Source organism: Papaver somniferum, chromosome 2 (assembly GCF_003573695.1).
Source record: "Papaver somniferum cultivar HN1 chromosome 2, ASM357369v1, whole genome shotgun sequence".
Classification (NCBI taxonomy): Eukaryota; Viridiplantae; Streptophyta; class Magnoliopsida; order Ranunculales; family Papaveraceae; genus Papaver; species Papaver somniferum.
This window is the reverse complement of record NC_039359.1, coordinates 61933895-61941243: the sequence shown is the minus strand read 5'-3', so window position 1 is coordinate 61941243 and position 7349 is coordinate 61933895.

The window sequence follows — 7349 nt, the reverse complement described above, 5'->3', positions numbered from 1 at the left end:
GCTTCATCGAGTCCATATGACGAAGGTGGTCGACCTCTTTATTTATCTCTGAGACCCCTTTGTTGAGTCTGTACATGCACACTTCAAGATTCCTCTCAGACTCAGCATGACGAGCTACGTCGGCACGGGACGCGGAAAGAGCATTGCTGAGAGCGTAGACTTCAGCACGAGCATCATCTCTTTCTCTGGCAAGACAGAGCATATTATCCTGGACCCCTGAAAGAGGAATGGATCGAGCCGTCTGTAATTCTTCTTCCAGCAGCTGAATCCTAGATTCCAGCAAGGAAGTACGCTCACGGGCTTCCCGCAGATTATCACGGGTCCACAGCAATGTGCCATTAAATAAAGCACGATCATGGTTGTACAGATTTTGCATGTCGACCATCTGAACATGCCGCGCGCGCCATACCTCAACCCGATCATCCCATTTCCTAGCTTCACTCTTAATTTTCTCAACCAAATCTCTAATACGAGATTTTTGCCGAGCTCTTTCGTTTCGAAACCATATCAGCTTGGGGACGCCACCCACTGGAGATAGGGTGGGGAGACTCAGACAGAACAACTAAGAAATAGAAGAATGACGACTTACGGCGAGGGAAAAGAACCAAACCTGTGAAAGTGGAAACTTGGCTACGAGTTTGCTCTAACTCAGCGCGCACAGCAACAAGTTCTGAACGAAGACCGGCCTCTGCTTCACCCAGCTTTTCTTTCTCCTTAAGGCTTTTCTTCAGTTCTTCTATTTCCACCTCAGCCGCAGATAATTCCTTTTCTCGGTGACGAAGCTTAGCCTCGAGTTTCAGATATTTCGCTTTGAAGAACTGATACAGCACGTGGTTACAATGCTCACTCCTCATCATCTACACATCAAGATGACAAAACATTATTTCACCGAAGCATTTGATCGTCACGTAGAAGTATGTACGAAAATTTACCTCCAGCACACGCTGCTGCGGAAAGCCATATTGATACCCGTCGGCGATGGCCATCATATCGGCAACGGAAGTAGGAGGCTCCGGCACAAGGGTAGCTTCGGGAATAGTCAACCTTTTTCCCCAGGCTTCAGACACCCGCGCCTTAGAAGACATCTCCAATATGCGACGGGTATACGCGGTTGATTCCTTTTCCCCAGCAACAACAGGAGCGGGATGAGAGACAAATAGAAGATTCTTTTCCTTGAACCAATCCATGATGGCGTCCTCACCCTCAGACGTCGGCGACTGGGGAAGATTATCAGCAAGCGCATCAATGACAGATTTTCCCTTCTCTGACACGACCCCCTCAGCACAAATGTTGGCATGCTCCTCCGCGCCTACATGCACAGCAGGCTCCTCCGCACCAACATCTTCTACAGTAGCGTCTCCATTACCATCACCACCAAGCACATACCAATCATCATTGGGGGAAAGTAAAGAGAAGTCCTCGGGAAAATCGAGGGCTTCGTCAAAGAACTCCCCCGTGGAGTACATCCGATCAAAAAAAATTCTTGAGAAGCGGGAAGGGTATCCGCGGCATCACCAGCAGGGACGGAAACATCCCCGATAACAACGTCATCAGCCACCACGGCTTTGTTCCTTCCTTCATCACCATCATGACCAGCGAAGACCTCTTCTTCGACATTGATAGGGGAGGTACCAGTACGTTCCTCCCCATCTGTAATCTCATCCTCAGCAAACTCTCCGTTCACTGGACTAGTAACTTCTTCTTGGGCTTCAACCTCGCCCATCACAGTAGTAGAAGACTGCTTCGGCCTAATCTTTTTCTTCTTCAACACCTGAAACCAACACCACAAAAAGAATTATTTTTCCCGACTGATGGAAGTTCTAAAAAAGAAGCGCAGCTAGAATCCGCGTACCTGAGCAGCTGAGGTATTCTTCGGTGGGAGTATAGCACCGGAACCTTCCTCCTCGTCTCCCTCTACGACGTCAAGGGCATAAGGAAAATTCATACCCGCAAAGTTCAGACGCCAGGGACAGAAATCTCCATAGAGAACAGGAGGAGACTCGCGCGGCTTACTATTCTCGGTAGGCCGCCAACCGCGGGGACCAGGAATCCAACCGTAAGCCCACGGACCAACTATCTCAATAACGGTGGCATGCCACTCGTAGTCATGATCGCGCTTGATCCTCTCTCGCGCGGGGAAGAGTTTCCGATGACTAGACGCCTCCGTGCCAGGAACATACTTCAGCTTGGCATCGCTGACCTCATTTAACAGACGAATCTCGCCCCGAGGAGCAGGGAGATTCCGAAGGCTGACACTCCACGACTTGCGATTCCTACTATTGACGTAATCACCGAAGGAGTTATTGAAATTCTCAGGAGTATACCATTCCTTCTCCATGGGATTGGGGACGTAACAAGTCATCGACGTTTCCACCTTACTCCGCAGATAGCATTCCTTCAGGGCGCGGAGATAATTCCCCGATAGTTGGGATACGGAACGGCTGTGAGTATTGGTGGAAGAGCCTTCACGACTAGCGAGCACGTCATAGTAGAAGGAATCACCTGATTTGTACAACGGCAGCATAAGACCAGCTTCGAATGCTCCAACCGTCGTTAACAAATGAAATTCATCGAACTCATACTTGGAGATAAGATCATACGTAATATCATCCTCAGGGGCATAGAAACGAACCCCGAAGGCTTGAAGTTCATGCTTTTCCTTGAATATTTCGAGATCGATATGCTTGAAGGTTACTTTTTTCCTACTAACAGAGACACTGCGTATCAAGGGAGCAGCCTCATCCTCCTCGGCGGGGCCGGATGAACTAACGAACGCTTCCAAAGCTTTTCTCTTCACGGGGGGATTCTTTGAAGATTCAGCCCTAGGAGCTACACCCTTCGTATTCTTCCCTTTAAAAGTTGGAGAAGACCGCAGATGATGCTCGGGCACTAACGAACGTAGAGGAGGAATGTCAAAAGCAACAGCGCGGGGCGGAGCCTGCGTACTCCTAGTATCATCACGAGGACGAGCCGCTGAGCGATCGAAGACTCTTCGGGAACCAGACGGAATTGTCGGAGGAATCTCTTCCCTAGAGGACGAGGCTTTCGCTCCAGAAGAAACTCGACTCCGACGAACATCATCTTGAGACTCTCGACGCGGAGGAGATCTCGATAGCCCAGAATCAGGAGTCTGATAAGTAAGCCGCGGACGGTCAGACATGGCTACGAAAAGAATAAAATCAAGAACAAGTTACACACAATCAAAAAACATTACCAAAGATCAAAAAACCACATCCATAGCAATACACACACGATAACGCAGAAACCCTAAAATTAGTATACATGCTCAAAATTTCATAAACTTCACACCCTCGAAGTAGTGGCTTCCTTAATTTAAGATGAAGAACAGGGGCAAACTAGTATGCAAGCATCAGAAGAAGTTCTTCATCACAAACAAGGAACAACAGTAGCAGAGAATTCACAAATCAACACAGCGTGAAACAGTGGAAATAAAGAAAAGAAAAACTTGCCGGCAAAAACAACAGTAGAAGAAACAAACAGGGGAAGCGGGCGTGATTAATGCTAAGGTGGAGAGAATTTAAGATCACAGGTCCAGTGAAGACTGACAGAGAATTTAAGATCACAGGTGCAATGAAGACTGACAGAGAATTTAAGGTCACAGGTTCAATGAAGACAGACAGAAAATTTAAGGGCTGAAAAAAGAATGAAAACTGAGAGAGCGTCTAGGAAGAATGAAATTAAATTTTCTTTCTATCCTTAAAATACCCGAAAGAAAGAGAAGGAAATTAAGGGAGGAATGGGAAAAGTGCCCGTTACATAAGCAGTTAATGCACGAATAAAAGACGTGCCCAAGTATCTAGGAGAAGTTATTAGGAGTGAGAAGAATATGCGACGATAGTTTTTCTTCAAGGCACCCATTAGTCATTCAAGCCCGAAGAAAAGGGGCAAATTGTGTACACATATATCTCACTATCAGACACGTGTATATAAAAAGATACGTGGAAAGCATGCAGGCCAAAACATCAAAACATGATGCGTCACGAAACACCAAATAAACCCCGAGGAGTTACTTTATCTCATCCCCAAAAGAGGATCTAAGATCAACGGTGGAGAGATAGTTAGCTGACACGGACTGACAGGGGCAGAAGACACTTGTCTGACACGAGCAGACCCCTCAACTACCCGCATTAAACACTTTGAGCAGTGTACGTGTCGACCAACCTGTGGAACGAGCGAGGATGCTTCTGCGGGATCAAGGGGCAAACGCAGACCTCCGCGTGATGGACGCAAGGACACAAGAAGATAAGGTTCCAACGGTCTTCAGAGATGGGTCCCATGTTCTAACCTTATAAATACCCAATCTCTACCAAGAGGAAGGGAGATCGGAAAAATCAGGGAGAGAAGGGGAGAGAGAGAGAGATATTGCAAGGGTAAGTTAATCACTTAGAAGAGAGAAACATGTAAACCCAAAAGTCATTCGACTATTCATGTAACCGTGAAGAACATAGTAAAACAACAAACCCCGTGGATGTAGGCCTTAGTGCTGAACCACGTAAACCTTGGTCTTATTTATATTTCAGCACTTTACATTTATTTAGCTCCATGGATGTTTACTTATATGTTTTGTTTTCCTTAATACTTATATCCCATGCGCAAACGCCTCGCATGGAGTTGTTAGATGAGGCCATGATAAACCCGAAGGTTTTGAGCCAATGAATCAACACCAGGATATCATCATCACAATCTCTTTAGATGATAATGATTGATTGTGAGCGTTCGGACCCCCTCGCAGGTTTGTGTGCTCACAATTTGGCGCTAGAAACAGGGACTTCGTCCCGGTAAAAGATTTATCTTGTCCTGTGATTTCATTTTAAATTAGCATATGATTGCTCTGATTTATCAGCTCGGACCGTATAGATCATTCGTTAACTGTATTATGTTCAAAAACCCACCTTTTATCTTCGATAAGAGTTATTGTTCTAATCCGTCGGATTTACAATTTTCGTAGTTTTTATACTAAGGATCTCCTTTAATAAAACTTTAACCCGTATATTATAACTTGTGTGTATTAATTCTCTCTTGGAAGATTGTATTTCGCCAACTAACCCGCTTCACGCGGATATTCCCGTTTTTGTTGTTTGAAATAACTTATGCAGAAAGAACGTATTGTGAGTAAAGAAGGCAAGTTTCGGCGAGATTTCATTATCAACAAAAGGGCACGTGATGGAAAAGACGCAGGAAGCAGGAAAATCCAAAGCTTTGTCAAAAGAAACACCCAGGACAACCCCGGTCATCACCCGAAGCAAGCAGAAAGGAGATAAACCTAAAATGACCAATCGAAGGCAAGATACTGCGGAAATCACTTCACCTATGAACGCTAATTCAGTTGCAGCGGCGGCTCTCAGAGCAGCAACGACAAAGTACGGGGAGGCTGCGGTAGTCCCGAAGGCTGCGGAGGCTAGCAATACCTTCGCCATGAGTCAATTTAATCAACCAAGAGAAAGGGTGGATGAATCCATAACATTCCAACCCGCGCACCTTCTAACTTTTGGAATGCCACTAACAAATGATCAGAATCAAACCATACCGGCGGCTCTAGCACCGCAGAGGGGCGCTCACCCCAATTTGGAAATACCAGCAACCGAAGCTGAACCCCTGCCACCTTTAGTACAGACCATGGAGGAGGGCGGCACCATGGCTGTAGCAGCACGCGCTGGGACTCCCAATAAGGCTGACTTGGCTGAGTCACCGAGTTAGGGTTCACCGAGTCACTGAGTCGACCCACTGAAGAATAAATCTGGCAGGGTCTTGTCTGCTTCTGGTGCTATTCCGGCCATTTTCAGGACTGTATTTCTTCTCACCTAGACAACCTAGCATACATATAATTCACAACTCAAAAGCCTCTCTTGCAATTCCTGCAAAGCCAACTCCATTAGAATCTGTAGCAACACATAATTCAACCAACACCACTTCTCAATCACTTCCCGTTCTAGCTTTCTGCTCAATCTATCTCCCTCGGTTCATTCCTAAGCATACATCTAATCTGTTGCATCTTCAATCACCATTTCCATTATCTTTTTTTATGTTGAACAACACACATCATACTCAGCATCATCTACTGTAGTTCATCTCACCACCAACTATCAGCTGCACCTACCACTTCTTCCTTGGGCTCAAACAAATCCTGCAATTGCACCTACACAACACCAACCTGCAGCTTCACCACCACCAGACTTAAACCAAATAGGGTATGAACCTGCACAACACGCACGTTCATAATCCACCTGAACCCACAAAAACTACCTAGTCTCCTCTATGAGCTCAAATTGACATAATTACAAAGAAAACATTTATATATAGATTGCAACCATTCAATCAATAAAACAAAATCATTGAAAAATTAAATAAATCAAAACAGTAAAGCTTTGAAGAAGCCAGCTAATTCCAGAAATTTCTAAAATTGAATTAACAGAAAGCTCAAAAGCTCTATTGGATTCATCATATTAAACCCAATCAGTACGAACCCCTAAAATTATTCTTAATTTCACTATTAACAAACCCATTTGATTTCAGTTAACCACCATATTCGTACCAAATTTCTTATGATTTCTTTCACCCAAATTCACCGTTTATATAATTTACAATTCCTAACTCATGATTACATTCCAAACCTTCAAATCTATTAGCAACAGATATAAATCCATATCACTATCAGAATAAAACCTATATCAAACCCTAACTTTATTTTTAACTTCATCCAGAAACACTAAACTGAAAATCAGATTCAAACCGTAGCAGAGAACCCAACACAAACACCATCAAATACCCAAATTACCGTTCACAAACCCAAATTGATCAAATATAGTGAAAACAAACACAAATAAGATGAATTAAAACAAATCCATTATCTCAAATAGACAGAACTTCAAAGCGACAATACAAATTTGATTCATTAATCATTAAACAATAAAATTTATCTTACTGCTATACACTGATAAATTCACAACAGCTACTCCATCCATTCATATTCTTCTTTATCTTATTTTTCCTTCAAGAATAACAGATTCACATTCACCACCATAATCAAATCAATTTTCTCATAATTTCCTCCAAACAAACCTCAGTTTTAACGTCATTTGTGTACACATATATCTCACTATCAGACACGTGTATATAAAAAGATACGTGGAAAGCATGCAGGCCAAAACATCAAAACATGATGCGTCACGAAACACCAAATAAACCCCTAGGAGTTACTTTATCTCATCCCCAAAAGAGAAGCTAAGATCAACGGTGGAGAGAAAGTTAGCTGACACGGACTGACAGGGGCAGAAGACACTTGTCTGACACGATCAGACCCCTCAACTACCCGCAGTAAACACTCTGAG